This window comes from Panthera pardus, unplaced genomic scaffold (genome assembly GCF_024362965.1).
Source record: "Panthera pardus isolate Hobbes unplaced genomic scaffold, ASM2436296v1 HiC_scaffold_25, whole genome shotgun sequence".
Taxonomy (NCBI): domain Eukaryota; kingdom Metazoa; phylum Chordata; class Mammalia; order Carnivora; family Felidae; genus Panthera; species Panthera pardus.
Window position 1 is genome coordinate 47,335,179 of NW_026526821.1, and position 16,407 is coordinate 47,351,585.

At 42.4% G+C, this 16,407-nt stretch overlaps 1 long non-coding RNA gene across 1 annotated transcript; it reads right to left on the minus strand.

Moving 5' to 3' along the window:
• Nucleotides 1-305: 305 nt before the first annotated feature.
• LOC128773498 (uncharacterized) lies at nucleotides 306-14,891 on the minus strand. Its single transcript, XR_008417799.1, has 2 exons — nucleotides 14,599-14,891; nucleotides 306-2,459 (listed from the first exon to the last, which is right to left on the minus strand). It is a non-coding gene; the product is annotated as an uncharacterized LOC128773498 (long non-coding RNA).
• Nucleotides 14,892-16,407: the final 1,516 nt, after the last annotated feature.

A 16,407-nucleotide genomic window follows, 5' to 3' on the forward strand; every position in this document is an offset into this window, starting at 1 on the left:
TCCGATAAAAAAATCTGAGGACACATTTCACCAAAGAAAATGATTTATGGGCAAGTCCGGATATGATAAGATGCCCAACATCATTTGTCACTAAAGATTTGCAAATTTCAACCACCATGACATACCAATATGCTCATATTAGAATCTGTAAAACATGCCGGCAACACCAAGATGCAGAGCCCTCGTGCACCGCTGCTGGTGTGCCAGCCAGTACAACAACTTTAGAAAACAGTTTCCTAAAACATTAAACACACTTATATGACTATTTACCCAGGAAAAATGAAAACATGTGTTCACACAAAACCTTGTACATGAATGTTTATAAAGTGTTTATTTATAATAACCAAAACTTGAAAACAACATATACATTCTTTAAATGTTGAATGGGTGAACATTGTATGGGATGTCTCTGCAATGGAATACAACACAGCAATAGAAAGGAGCAGACTATTAATACATACAAAAACATGGTTTAATTTCAAATACATTCCCTAAGCAAAAGAGGCCAGACTCAGAAAGTCTACATAAAAGTAATTTCACTTATATGACCTTCTGGAAAAGGCATAACTATATGGGAACAAAACAGATTGCAGAAGGGAGGTTTGACTACAAAGGGCCAAAGGGAACTTTTTTGGAGGTGGATCTGTTCTGTGCCTTGATTTTGGTGGCTGTTACATGACTGCACGTATTTGAAACTGGAACTGTACAGTAAGAAGGACACACTTTACGGTATGTAAATTATACCTCAATAAACATTTTTTAAAAAGTAAACTTTTATTTACTTTGAGACAGACAGAGAGTGAGTGGGGGAGGGGCAGAGAGAGGGAGAGAGAGAATCCCAAGCAGGCTCTGCACTGTCAGGGCAGATCCTGAGTGGGGCTCAAACACACAAACTGTGAGATCATAACCTGAGTTGAAGTTGGACATTTAACTGACTGAACCACCCAGATGCCCTACCTCGATAAAAAATTTATTCCTGTGTAGTTCAACCACTGGTGGAGAAAAACCCAGGTGGCAATTAGGTAGACCTTCATCTACGTAAAAGTAGGTTTTCTATTTATAACTGCCTTATCTATTAAACAGCTAGTTGCCTCTGGCATAAATTTTAGGGGGCATGTAAAGTTTAGAAACAATAAAAGGCAGAGAAAATCTCTTAGACCCAAGGAAATAATACAGTAGTAATTTTGTGATTTTATAATGTACATTTTCTATTTAATCTGGTAAAAGTTCAATTTATCAAGATCTTTTCTGACCCGGAGACTATGTTAGCCACACCTTCCCAATCAGTATCCCTGAATGTGGGGTGAACATCCCTTCTGTTTCTTTACCCAAACAGAATGTGAATATATTAGACAAGGCAAGAAGGCAGATGTCTGTCTATGTCCATCTATGTGGGTATTTTTCAGCCAACATTCCTCTTTAGGAATATCCTAATTGCTGGAGAATAAATGCAGAACCCGGGCTTCTACCTCTCAAAGCTTGGCACCAGATGTTGGGCCTCCCTCTGTGTCTAAGGCCCCATATTGGGGTACATTTAGGAGGAAATAGAAAATATTTAGAAGGAAAGAATTATGATGTGTGCACCTACCTTACTCTCAAATGGTCCAGGAAATAAATATTACTTTTTGAAATTATCGTTATTATTGTCAAAGTTATTTCCAAGTAGAAAGTTTTTTAAAATGCAGTCCTGAAAGCATACCATTTTAAACATACATCTAACACTGTGAACTTCATTTAATTACAGAAGATGGGGAGGAAGAAGAATGAAAAATGTGGCTTTCCAAGTGCTGTGAAAACACTCTACAGACTGGATCCTTATGAAAATGTCAGTTATAAATATCACTTGACAAATGTTTTTCCCAGGCTTCTTATTGGGAAGGATGTCAGGTACACCTTCTCCACCAGAAACAGTATTCTGTGGTGTGGTAGGCCCCTGAAGACATCCCCTACCACTCCTCTCCAACACAACACTCTCCTTTCTCCCCAAGATCCTCCAAAGAAGGATGGAATATTTACTGCATTCATGTTAACATTGCACCCTTTTCACTGTTTGACTTGGTTAAGACCTTTTTGGATATAGTCAGGGATCCTGTTGTTTAAAGATCTAGGCAGTCCCATGACCTCCTTCTTCTCTTTCCCAGTCATTTTACTGCTCACTACAACTTGAAGTGGGGGGAGGTGCACACATAACAAAGAGGAAGAAGAAACTAACCCCAGGTCCCTGCTTTCATCATGGATATGTGGTCCTGATAGATGTGCTGCTAAGATAGGAAGAGGAATATATTGGCTCAGATGAATCTTTGGGATATAGTTAAAATTCTTGTAGGAATCACCAAATTTAAGAGGATTAACACACTAAAAGTTTAATCATCATATTTACAAAGGTTTATATGGGTTGGGTGGTCCTCCTTGACTTTTGTGTCATTGCCATCTCCAATATGGATCCTGCACAGTTGCCACTGCATGGGAGGAAAGACTGGGTGGCACATGGATATTTATGCATAGGTCCAGAAGTGGTTTATGTCATTTTAGCCCATATAATACAATTGATGATCAATTGCAGTCATTGACACTCCTCCACCAAGAGGTGGGACCTACATCCCTTCTCCTTGAAATGGGGTGGATCTTTATAACTATCTCTACCAGTGGAACATGGTAGAAGTGACACTGCAGGATTTCCAAGGCTGGATTGTAAGGGCAGTCTGGCTTTGGCTTGGTTCATTCTCTGTCTCTGAATGTCCACCCTTTCGACTCTAGCCACCATGTTGTGAAGAAGTCCAAACCAAAAGGAGAAGACATGTGTATGCTCCAGTTGACGCCCCAAATCATTCCCCAGCCAGTAGCCAAGATCAACTGCCAAACCTATAAGTGAGGGAGCTTTCAGCCTTCTAGGACAAGCCCTAGACATGACAGAGTAGAAATAAGCTATCCTGCTGTAACTGGGTAAATTCCTGATCTACAAAAATGATAAGAAATAGGGGCACCTGGTGGCTCAGTCAGCTGAGCATACAACTCTTGATTTCAGCTCAGGTCATGATTTCACAGTTTGTGAGATTGAGCCCCACATCAGGCTCTGCACTGGCAGTGGCAGAGCTCATTGTCCCTCTCTTTCTTTCTCTCTCTTAAAATAAATAAACTTTTAAAATGATGAGAAATAATCATTATGGTTATTGCTTTAAGACACTAAGTTTGGGAGTGACTTATGCAGCAATACAGTGAACATCATGCTAGTCTCTGCCACAATTCTCTAGCTTCTCTGCATGCAATTGCTCATTAGGACTCTCAGACAACCAGCTGGGAGAAAAAAAAATCATCATAACCACTATCACTACTGTCATCCCAACAGCTATTGTATGGATCAGGGTCTTGGCAAGAAACAGAGATGCCACACTGAAAAGAGGAAATTATTAAAGGTGTTTAGGGCAGGGTGTAAGGGAACCTATTAGTGACACACTCAGAATGGCCAAAAATGGGGGGATGCTGCCATCCTAGGCTTCAAAGTGCAACTTGGGGAGCTTTTACTACAGAGTAGGGGACTAGCTGAAAGGGACTGTGACCTTAGAATGGCACCACTTTCACACTGAGACCCAGCAAAGACAACCAGCAGAATGAATACCCAAACTCCCCTCTCACTCTGATTTTCCATTCATATTTCATGTTGGCTGAACCCAAAAGGAAAGCAAAAGGCAAGGGAGCCTGGCTGATGCCGTCCATAGGGGTCAAGCTCCAAGGGGACAGAGTGGGATGACAAAGGTGGAGAGGAAAGGGAATGCAAATGTCCTGCATATTCATCTTCATCAACACCATCTTCACCATCATCATGCTTATACTATTCAAATGCTTCTTGAATTTACAGAATAATTCCCCATACTTTCTCTTGTATCATCCTCAGAAGGTCACCCTTACAGTATCCTCTGAATCTGACAGAGGGCTTGCTACATAAGCGGTGCTGAGTTCAATCCCACAAATATCTCAGAATGCTTACTCTGTTCAAGGCTCTGGGCGTAGAAACATGGGTACAGAGAATAAAACTCCAAGATAAATATGTTGAATATCATTAGAAGGATATAGAGTGTTAGGAAGGCTTGATCTGAAAAGACTAGTGGATGTGGTGGTGCTCAAGGCTGGCCTTTGGTGATGGGCAGATCTCAACAGGTGCTCTTGAAAAGATGGAGAGTTTCCATGTCCTGGGAACCACATGAAGAAAATGTTGAAGGTGAAGAAATAGAAAGTGTCCTCTGGGAACAGGAAATAGTTTCATTTTGCTGGAGCATAGAACTTATGGAGATAAGATGTATGTTATGAGGTTGAAAATACTGAGTGCCAAGGAGGAAGAGAGAAAAAAATAAAATCCCCTCTCTGTTGTCTGTAACTAGTGGCCTCAGCAATGACACAGATAAGCTATTCAATAAAAAAAAAAAAAAAAAAAAAAAAAAAACCTTTATCTGAGAAGAAGGAGAAGGAGAAGGAGGAGGAGAAGAAGAAGAAGAAGAAGAAGAAGAAGAAGAAGAAGAAGAAGAAGAAGAAGAAGAAGAGGAGGAGGAAGAGGAGGAGGGGCAGGAGGAGGAAGAGGAGGGGGAGGAAGAGGAGGAGGAGAAGGTAGTACTGCTTGCACAAACAGGGCAAGTGTCCACATATGTTTTATAAATAAAAAAATGTTGGAGTACTGAAAGTTTTCTTTCAATTTCAATGTTTAGCATGTACATAAAGTCAGTTTAGAAATGATCTTTCAGAGCAAATTTGGAAAGGGGAAATGTAGCTTGAGAGGTGTCAAAGAAGTAAGGGCTAGAGGGCTCAGACTTGGGTATGTATATGCAAAGATCCACACATCTTCCTGGCTTCACCCACTCAGTCTTCCCTGTGGGCCCCCACACCCACCCCAAGTTGCCTAGGCCAGCGAGGGACATCATTTAGACAGTTCCAGTCCATGCAAACCAGAAGTGTGCCCCACTTAGTGATATTTTTTTAAACCAAGAAATACAAGTACATGGCACACCAAAAGATGCTCAACATCACTTATCACCAGGGAAATGAAAATCAAAGCCATGATGAGATATCATCTCACAGCTGTCACATGTACCCTTAGTAAAAAGACAAAAAATAACTAGTGTTGGTGAGGATGTGGAGAAAAGGGAACCCTCGTGCACTGTTGGTGGGAATGTACACTGGTGCAGCAGTTATGGAAGTTCCTCAAAAAGTTAAAAATAGAATGACCATACGATCCAGCAATTCCACTTCTGAGTATTTATCTAAAGGGAAAAAAACACCAATCCAAAAGATATATGTACTCCTACCTATGTTCATTTCAGCATTGTTTACAATAGCCAAGACATGGAAGCAGCTCCATGTCCACCTATTGAGTGTCCATCAACAGATGAGTGGATAAAGAAAACGTGGCACGTATATATAATGGAATATTACTCAGCCATAGAAAAGAATGAGACCCTACCATTTGCAACAACATGGATGGACCTAGAAGGTTTTATGCTAACTGGAATCACTGAAGCAGAGAAAGACAAATGCTATATGGTTTCACTTACAAATAGAAACTAAAAACAAAAAACAAACAAACAAACAAAACAAACAGAAACAAACACATAGATAACAGAAACAAACTGGTAGTTACCAGAGGGGAAGAAGGGGGAGGGGCAGGTGACCTAGACATAGGGATTAAGAGGTACAAACTTTGGGTTATAAAAAAAGAAAAGAAAAAAGGAAAGGAAAGGAAAGGAAAGGAAAGGAAAGGAAAGGAAAGGAAAGGAAAGAAGGAAAAGAAAGAAATTTCAAGTACATGATCTGACAAGTGCACTTATTAGGGAAAAAAATGGCACAGCATTTGAAAGTAGGCATCTCCCAGAAAATTTGCTGCCATGAACAGGTTTGTAGGCATCTTTACACCAAAGGCTATGAGGAGGGCTTGGATTTAGGATTGGGTGAAGGGGAGAAGGTCATGAATGAGTCGTTTCCTCAATCATCTTTATTGAACACTTTCTGTTCTCAGCACTCTGCTCAGGACTGCCAGCCATGAGAGGAGCTAGACAGACTCAACCCTAAAATGATTGTATTCTTATCCAAGGAAGGGAAAAATGCCTGTAGAGGAAATTAACCAGTTAGTTGTTATAAGCTCCAATGGCCCAGCACAGTGTCCAACTTCATTTAGGCAGGTGGGCATCCAAGTTGGGTTTATCTTCATTTTAAAATGGGCAAGAGACATTGAACACCTGTTTAAGACTGAATGTGGTACAGGACTAGCTAGCTTAGAGTGATCTTTCCATTACATGCCAAGCTAACAATTTCAGACTATGGACACACCATCTCTGATTTCCAGTAATTGGGTATTGAAACAGGTAGGACTCACCCTTGCCTTGCCTCACCCCAGGCAGGAGGGAGCTGGAAAGTTTCAGAACTGGAGGAAGATGCTGTCTGTGAGGAGGTTAGTGTAGAGTCTGGTAATTGAACTAGTAACTGAGGTCAGATAGAGAATATTGGGGAAATAAATTGAGAATTTCATCTTACAGAGAACAGGAACTCTCTGACGGCCTTGGAGAGATAGGAGCAGGAACAGAGGGGCTTGGAGATGCTTTCCAGATGTGAGGCCACAGAGTGAAAGGTGCTGGGAAATCCAGAAAGGAGGTGAAATAGAGGGGCCTGGACATGAGTGTTGGAGGTAAGGATGGAAACAGAGATGGACGTGAGAGGTGAGGTATTATAAGGAGGAGCTGACAGTAAAGCTGATGTTTTAAGAAACATGGAAGGCGAGCATGAGGGAAAGGATTTATTTTGTGGAAATTCTGGGTATGAGGGGAATGATGTCTAGGGGTGTCAGAAGAAATTTCTGACAAGCATCTGAAGAGGTGAGACTACAGAACTCAGGAGGGAGGCAAGGCTAAAGGCTGGGTGGAGAGTTCTCTACACAAAGATGATGGGGAGCATGTATGGCTTCTTAGATGGAAAAAGTTGAGAGAAAGAAAAAGCAGAGAGCTGAACCCTGGACTCACAGAGGGGCTTCCGTGAACAAATAGGAGGAGGATGAAGAGTTAAGGAAATGATTACAACATCAGAAGAAAACCAGTAGCTGCACCATCATGGAAAGCAAGGAAAAGAGTGTCAAGAAGGAAAAGCTTGGGGCACCTGGGTGACTCAGTTGATTAAGCATCCGACTCTTTGTTTTGGCTCAGGTTATGATCTCACTGTTCATGAGTTCGAGCCCTACACTGAGCTCTGAGCTGACAGTTTGGAGCTGGATTGGAATTCTCTCTGTCTCCGTCTCCTTATGCCCCTACCCCACTGCGCTCTCTCTCTCTCTCTGAAAATAAGTAAACTTATTTTTTTTTTAAAGAAGAAGGAAAAGCTGTTGAAGCCACACTCAGAAAGAGATGACCATTAGGGTTTGTGATTCCAGAGTTGAACAGTGGCATGTGTTCTGGTAGCAAACAAAGCAGTGGGGAATTGGAAAGAACATGAGGAGCAAGCTAATCACAGCATCCCCTACAGAGAACGACTTGGACTAGATCAACAGTCAGAGCTAGGAGGGGCCTTGACAAGAGTCTAGGAGAAGATCATGTGGTCTCAGTGGATAGGCAGATGGCCGCTCAGACTCCAGGCTGTCTCTAATATAAAACTGCTGAGTGATCTCGGGGGCCATAGCTTCATGAATGTGAGCCTCATTTTTTCCCACTTTTTATTTTGGGAATTTTCTTTTTTAACAATTCTAATTTTTAAAGTTTATTTATTTATTTTGAGAGAGAGAGAGAGCTAGCATGCATGAGTGGGTGAGGAGCAGAGAGAGAGGGAGAGAGAATCCCAAGCAGGCTCCAAGCTGTCAGTGGAGAGCCCAATGTGGGGCTCAATCTTGCCAACCATGAGATCATGACCTGAGCTAAAATCAAGAGTTGGATGCTTAACCAACTGAGACACCCAGGTGCCCTTATTTCGGAAATTTTCCAAACATGTTTGAGACAACAGTGTATCATATCACTTCACTCCCAGAGTTACCAACCCATAGCCAATTCTGATTTACCTTTACTCCTCACACGGTGTACCCCAGCTGCCTCATTTGAAAGTTAATTCTACATGTTAAATCACTCCTTCCTTCAATAATATTTTAGTGTTACTCTAAAAGATACATACTTTAAACAGGATAGCCACATGTCATTGCTACATCTAAAAAGTTGACAGTAATTCCTAAGTAGCACATATGTGATTAAATTTCCCTAATTAAAAACCTCATACTACTGCAGGGGCTTGGAGGGGGGTGGAGGAGGGAGTTGTTTTTTGGGTTTTTTTTTTTTTTGAAATCAAGGTCCAATTAGCTAACATACATATTCTGTATGTTTGAATCTATAAGTTCTCTCTCTTTTTCTTACTGACAATTTACAATTTACTTTACAATTTACTTTACAATTTACTTGACAATTTACAATTTCTTTACTGACAATACCCAAATGATGCATTCAGTTTCTTCAGTTCTCTACATTTCTGGGAGCTAGATCCAGAGGTCTGATGTGGCTCATATTTGATTTTTGTCAAAAAAGTTGTTTTCTATTGTATCACATCAGTAGGTACAAGTGTCTTGTGACCTCTCTTTTTATAATGTCCAGATTGATGTGTGGGTCCAGAGCCATCTACCCCACCCATCTATGGTGAATTTCCAATACTTTTCACTACAGTGTCAGGGAAATACAAGTTCTTACTTTCTTACCGAAAATCTAAACTATTTTGAGCAGCAGAAAATTTAAGATTCCATACAAAATAGATCAATACATATAAAAATCAATATTTGTTAAATGAAAAAATATGCATGCTCATATCCAGGAAAAACTATAGTTGATTTTTCTAAGATGAAAGCAATGTTCAGATTGTGGTCTGTCACTGACATTAAAATAATAGGTACAGAATACCTCATAAAAAGTATGATAATTGGGGCGCCTGGGTAGCTCAGTCGGTTGAGCGTCCGACTTCAGCTCAGGTCATGATCTCACAGTCCCGTGAGTTCGAGCCCCACGTCAGGCTCTGTGCTGACAGCTCAGAGCCTGGAGCCTGCTTCAGATTCTGTCTCTCTTCTCTCTCTCTCTCTTTCCCTCTCTCTCTCTCTCTCTCTCTCTCTCTCTCTCTGCCCCTACCATGCTCCTGTTCTAGCTCTCTCTGTCTCAAAAATAAATAAATAAAAAAGTATGATAATTGGGTGTCAGCAGCTTGTTCAAGCTGCCCCTCTCTGTAGGCATGGACACAAACTTCTAGAAACTGACTATCAGTCACAACACATGTGGTGTAGAAAGCTGATTTTCCTTGTCATAAAGGGCCTATACGAAGGTGCTGGCAGGGAGAATGGAAAAGCAGTGATAAATGTGACATTACGAAAGAAGAATTAACAGGAGTTGGTAAATAATTAAAGAAAGGGAGAGTTGAGATATTGCCAATACCTTGACCAACTGACTCTCAAGTAACAAAGGAATGTGATTTGGAAATTTCACAAGAGCATGAAAACTGTCTTGCTGGGTTAGGCCAGTGAACATCCCAGATGGTATTGCTCTAACTTTGCAGATAACTGGTGCTCTCAGATAACCCCAGAAATTTCCCTAAGCCATCAGAACCCACCCTTTCATCTCTAGATATTTCTTAGAAAACTACTAATAAATAACAAGTATGCCCATTACTCAGAGATATTCTAAAATGCTGAGTCATGTGTCAAACAGCATTTTAAGGGAATAAAATATTAACCTGTTTATCTGAAAAATACTCAAATACTTCAGTCCCTATGCAATAAATTGGGTAGGCAAATACACGGGTGGGGGGGGGGAGATGCTGACACCCCTGAACATACAAAGAGTTCTGTAGAATAAGTAAGAATTATGCTTTCTGCTATATGGTGGATGTTATTAATGATGCAGTGCATGACAGAGCCCAGGGGGCAGACAGCTTGAGCACTGAAAAAAGAGGCAGGAGACATGCAGGAGCCCACACCTGGGTCCTGGAGGTAAGGAAGAAGGAAAAAGGAGAACCGACAATGAAACCTAGAAAAAAGGTCTGAGAGAAACCACTCAATCCTGGAGCTGGCCCCAAATGCTTATTGGAAGCAATGTGTTATAATAAATCTTAACGGTTTAATTTAGACTTTCAACGGAAAATTTTCCCAGCCCATCACTGAACCTATATATCAGTGGACATTCCCAGACCAAAAAAAAAGCCTATCTGCCAAACCATTTATACCCATGTTGGTGCAAAATCACCTTTGATGCAGGGCAAGGGTCTCACCCCCTCCCAGCTACCTCACTACGAAGAGACCCAACACAGACGCTGGCACTTGACAAGGAACAGCCACATGGGCATGCAGAACTAGGTGTCCGTTGGGATGGCCATGTAGGCCTGCTGGTATCTGGAAAGAGCCTTCTACAAACAATCAGACCCTCTCAGTGGCCTGCCTGCTGTGGAGGGGCCATGGGCTTTGTCCAGGGGGCACCTGTGGTCTGACATGGAAGGAATCAGTATTTCCTGGGAACAGAGAATGCCTTAAGGTGACATTTGTCATCTCTTCTCTGTTTAAGAAGTCAGTGGAGGGGCGCCTGGGTGACTCAGTCAGTTAATCATCCGACCTCAGCTCAGGTCATGATCTTGTGGCTCATGAGTTCGAGCCCCGTGTCAGGCTCTGTCCTGACAGCTCAAAACCTGGAGCCTACTTCAGATTCTATGTTTCCCTCTCTCTGCCCCTCCCCCACTCGTGCTCTGTCTCTGCCTCTGTCTCTCTGTCTCTCTCAAAAAATAAATAAACATTAAAACAAACAAACAAACAAAAAAAGAAATCAGTGGAGGTCTCTGGGCTCAGGGTTACATGGCAGGTCATGGCTCCTGTAAGAAAGCAAGCTTTGTACGGTAGAGGCAGCGTTCATAATGCAGGAGACAAGAAGAAAGAAAGTGGCAAATGTGTGCCGAGCTGAGTGAGATCTCAGCACCCTCCCTGGCAGTACTCAAGCCTCACTTGAGACAAATTCTTAAGATAATCATAAAAAACCATAGCAACCTTGTTGATGTTGGGATTTGCACCAGGATTCCAAATCGAGAGGTAGGGCAGGAGAAACAGGTTTGGATTTCTTTCACAGGGCAGGCAAAAGAATGCGAGTCCTTCTCAGTGAAGGTGGAGAGCTGACTGCTGACAGCCCGCTGGCCTTGCTCACACCCAGTTGTGCCCCATGTTTCCGTAACAAGAAATGAGTCCAAAAGGCATCACCGGCATCATTTATTTCCAGGGAACTTTGTGAAGCCAACATTTAATTTTTTTTTAATTTTTTAACATTTTATTTATTTTTGAGACAGGGAGAGACAGAGCATGAACAGGGGAGGGTCAGAGAAAGGGAGACACAGAATCTGAAACAGGCTCCAGGCTCTGAGCTGGCAGCACAGAGCCCGACGCGGGGCTTAAACTCACGGACCGTGAGATCATGACCTGAGCCGAAGTCGGCCGCTTAACCGACTGAGCCACCCAGGCGCCCCTAAAAATTTTTTTAACAATGGTCTGTGAAATTGTTCCATTTTACCCTCTGGCAGAGAGAGAGAGAGAGAAAGAGAAAGAGAGAGAGAGAGACTGAGGCCAAAACAGATGGGTTGGCATTTCTAAGCCTTCACCCATGTTACTGGATGGCGAGGTTGAAAATGCCAACCACCCCAGTCAATTCTGCATCAGTGGAAAAAAAGAATAGGATCCCTCTGAGAGCGTATGGCAAGTGAGCTCAGAGGCAGGAGTCTCCAGATTTATGGCAAGAAGGATAAGATGAAGGGGATAGTGAGATGGTTCTCCCACATTGCTTCTCAAACATGGACAGACTGGGCAGCCCCAGCGAGCACCTGGAGATTCAAGGAGGACAGCTCTCTCAGCTGCAAGTGGGAGGTGTGTGTGTGTGGCTTCCTGGGAAGGGGAGTTCAGGAAGCAGGAGTGAGGGACAGGGGACGAGGGGACAGGGAGGAGGATATGCACCACTGGGCTGCTCACCACCATGCCTGTGGAGAGCTGAGGGGATCATTTATTAGAGCTGTTCCCAAAGGAGCAGCTGCCATGAGCAGTAACTTTGCCACATAGGCCAAACAGGGTGGTGCCTCCCAAGGGTAGAAATCAACACTCTGTCAATGCCAAGAGCATCACAGCCCTTGGGGACTGCCCTCCACAGTCAGAGAAGGCATCAAAGGTGATGTGAAGAGTGTGAATCAGTCCCCAAACCCGGGAGGCCACCAAAGTCATCACCCAGCAAACTGTTTTCTTTACAACATTCTGGAAGGCACTCTGACATGCCAGGTTGGCCCTGCAACACTAATCCCCTCCCCTCCCCCTATCTCACCATGCTCTTTGCTGCTTGTCCTCTAGCAGAAAGGAGGAAGGGCCTGCAGGCTGCATACCCTGCAATTACTGTGAGAGCCTCAGTCCTGTGGCTTCTGAGCCACCTCCCAACCCATCTCTTCTCACTTTTGCCCCTGAGCTCCCAATATCAGGATGCCAAAGGGAGTCTGTTTTGGACACAGAGAATACAGACCGTGTTATTTTCAGAATCGCCCTCCTTGAAGCTGTGAGTCACACTGATGCTTTTTCAGTTCATTTTCTTTAACTCCGGAGGGATGAAGATTATTAGCAGTCCCTTCCCCTCTTAAGCATATTTAGAGGAAGGGATTTCCTCAGGTAACACCCCTAAAATGGAGTCTTCCCAAAGCAGTGTTGACAGTCCACTGAACCACCACAGAGGAAAGGGTAGCAGAGAAAGGGGCACTGGTTCTTTGCGAGGGGGATACGTCCCTTGTGGGGCCGAGGCCAAGGGCAGGGGACACGGTCTCCAAGATCAGAGTGGACTGGCTCTGCCTTACTGCCTGAGTGACCTTAACAGCATGATTTATTTGCCGTGTATAAGATCCATCGCCACATAGGTGGTGCCGAGATCAAGGTCATTGCGCAGCCATTCTCCCGAATATTTCAATCTCCAGTTTTCCCCTCACCTTCTGCCCTTGCCGAAGTTCCATAAGGTGAGTGACTGAAAATTACTACTAGGAGCATTTTCAGGGTGCTTAACATTTAATGCATTTTTTCTAGTTTTTTGGGGGGATCTTTCTTTGGAGTTAGTATTAAAAACACACCTCTGTACAAATTTTTCCCCAGAAGATATATCATTAACATGATTTAGAACAGTCAGATCACAATTCAGATAATTTAGGATGCCCTCACCTTCCAGACCAGTTGCCACCAGTAAAAGTGTTGAGACCCTAGGATATGTTGTTTCTAGCCTTCACTCATTTTTCCTTCCAAGAGCTGCGACAGAGTTAAGTTGCTATTTTGTTTTGTTTCCAACAAGCAAGGCCTCCCCAGTCCTGGAACCTGGGTAGCCGGCATTTTAATTAATGTTAATGCCTGGGCTGACCACCCTCCTCTCCTAATGATTTTTAGTAAGGAAAATAAACTAGCAAACTGGAGAAAAGCCATGTATGAGTGTGTGAGCTCCTCTTGGAAATCGAACCCTCAGAGTAGTTAGGCCTTCCTTCACAGGCCTGTTTCCATCCTCACCACCCCTAGTCAATTTGAAAAATTTCAGTTCAATAGAAATCTTTTTTGGGGGGGATATTTCTCCTTTTAATAAAATAAATACTTCTTGGGACTCTGAAGCAACTTAGAGTCTCCATTTTCTTATTACCAGGATCATTTTTATTCTGAGATCAATACTACCAGAATGCGTTAAACCATAATTTCACAACAAAAATGATACATGGCAAATGCCCTCAAATTCCTAGAATCTGGACCTGGAATCAACCTAATATTTAAATCAGCATGGATAACCTTCTGTTGGGTCAAAGTATAGTCACAGTTTCCCCAGAGATATTGTGTTTCTTTTATCTTTTCCAGTAATTTTTTATTCCCCCCCTCCCCCCGCCAACCTTCATGGTTAAGCATTTTATCCAGTTTAAACGATGAGGATTTAAATTGCTATTTTAGTGGAAGAGGCTTGATTAAAACCTGTGTCCTCATCAAATTATTGGACAGTGGTTCTTGGGCTCTGTTTACATTAGTGTCAACCTTAATTTAAATTCTGCATAACTATATTTGCTTCGCTAAATGCATTCACCAGGAACACACCACAAATTACTTTGCATTATGAGCAGAGTCTCTTTGTCTATTGCAAAGTGTTTTGAAATTAGCACCATAAGTAACTAGCTGTAAGTGTCACTCGATCTCCTTAATGCCTCATTAATCAAACCCCGTGGCAGCTGGTGTGATGTCCAAGCCTGTCTCATATAAGATCAGTATCACTTGCTCCTTGCTTCTGACCACAGTCTTTTAAACTTGATTCATTATTTGTGCCTTTGCCCTCCACTATGGCATTCCTTCTCCCTCAGAGGCCTTCCAACACGTGCAGCTTTGTGCTGCATACCAGTTGCATGTGCATTATGTGCAGAAATTGGCAATGAAGAACTGTTTCCCTTCTTGTGGAAATCCATGATCTCAAAAGGACAAAAGTCATTTCCCTGAGTTATCCACAATGATTCAGTATGATTTTCAGATCACTCTTAAAATGCGGGTGGGAAAAAATGTCCTTAGACAAGTCAAGAGTTAGAGAGAAGAAACATATTTACCCAAGCAGATTATGATTCTTTCACCTGGTCTCAGTTTCATAAAGGTGGCATACATTGAATCTTAGCACCTAATCAGAAAAAAAAAAAAAAATGTGTTTGTCCTTTGTTATGTGGTAATATTTCAGTACTAAATACAAAAATTAAAAATCTATGCTTGCAAAAGAAATGCAAAACATCTGGTACTTGATACTTTTATTACAATCTTTATAGAGAAAAAAAGGTTATCCACTCATACATGTTTATACAAAATCATAAGCAAAAATGATATATTTCAAGGAATCTTTTTTTTCATGATTCCATCACATATTTGCAAGTGTTTAAGTAGAACCCTTCCCCCATTTTTACTTCCACTTCCCTGCATCCTATGCAGGGCACAACACACACACACACACACACACACACACCTCTTAAATCAAATTTAATACTCACTGACATTAAACTACTTAGCAGCTCTACTGGACAATGGCCACACAGACATTTTACAGGATGCCTTGAGACTGCGTGGGCACATGAGGTGGGCGTTTCCCTGTAGGGGAGCCGGCCCCCGCTGTGGGGGTGGTGCGTGGCTCTCCACCGCCCACCCCCGGAACGTGCAAACCTCACCAGCGAGTGGCAGAGACGGACAGGTGCGCTCATCTCCCGCGGTGGTGGCACGTGAGGTCAGCTCTCCGCAGAGCACTGTCTCAATGGGAGGCCTTTGGCTTCGTGGCCTTTCCTTCTGACCACCCAGCAGGAAAAATATATAGAAGGGTGTTTTGTTTTGTTTTGTTTTGTTTTGTTTTGTTTTGTTTTTTCTGCGAGTTTTGTCAGTGTGAAAAAAAAAAAAAAAAAACAGCCTTGAAACTTTGTACTTCCCGCAGGTGGGCTTCTAGCCTGCGAACAATTAATGCAATCATAGTAAACCACGAATTTTCTTGGGTGTTAAACTTCTTGCCTTTTCACCTTATAAAACCATTCAGGCTAAATAAACCTTATTACAATAGAATTAAGCATTGTGGCCTGGTTCCCAAAACCAACATCGGTGGCAAAGCCCACTGAGTCGGAACACACACACGACAAGGCAAACCCCTGTTAGATTTTGACTTTAAAATGAATTTAATGTAAACGGTACTTTGCGCTTATTTTTATATTATTGCCATGTCTACTGTCTCTTATGGCATTTAAAATAGGCTCTGACTTTAAAAGAGCAAATGTGAAAGAACATTTGATTATATTTTAGGTGACATTTACTCTGATTAGAAGTGTAATTTATGGCAATTACAAAAGTACATTTTATGTTCATCTCCCGATCATCCTATTTTTAACTCTGATCCCAGCAACCTGTATTCATTAGGATTCTGAACAAAATAAGTTTGGAGGGGAAGAGTCCAGTGATTTTCAGAAGCGACAGATCATCATTGAATGCAGTGTTTAAATTGACAATTCAAAACTTTCCCCTCTTTCCTGCAGCCAGAGAATTTAAACCTGGTTATTTGAACCAAAAATTCTGCCTCAAAATCCCCCTCTTCCCTTCCCGGGACATACACCTCCTGCATTTCCATTCCCAAAAAGGCAACATTTTGGTCTAGTGACTGGTACAAATCACTGAACCCTTCCATTCAAATGCCCTACAAAGATTGTATCTGATCACAGCCCGGATTTAAGAAAGAAAGGGGAAAAAAATCATGAATCAGATACAAGCAATGTCACAGTCCTTTCTGCCTCGCCCCCTCCCCCACGGGCCCTCCCTCCTTTCGTCCATTCTCTCCCTCACCATCCCCTTGTAAAATAAAAGAGAACCAAGCCTAACCCATTACAGTAAAGGCACCC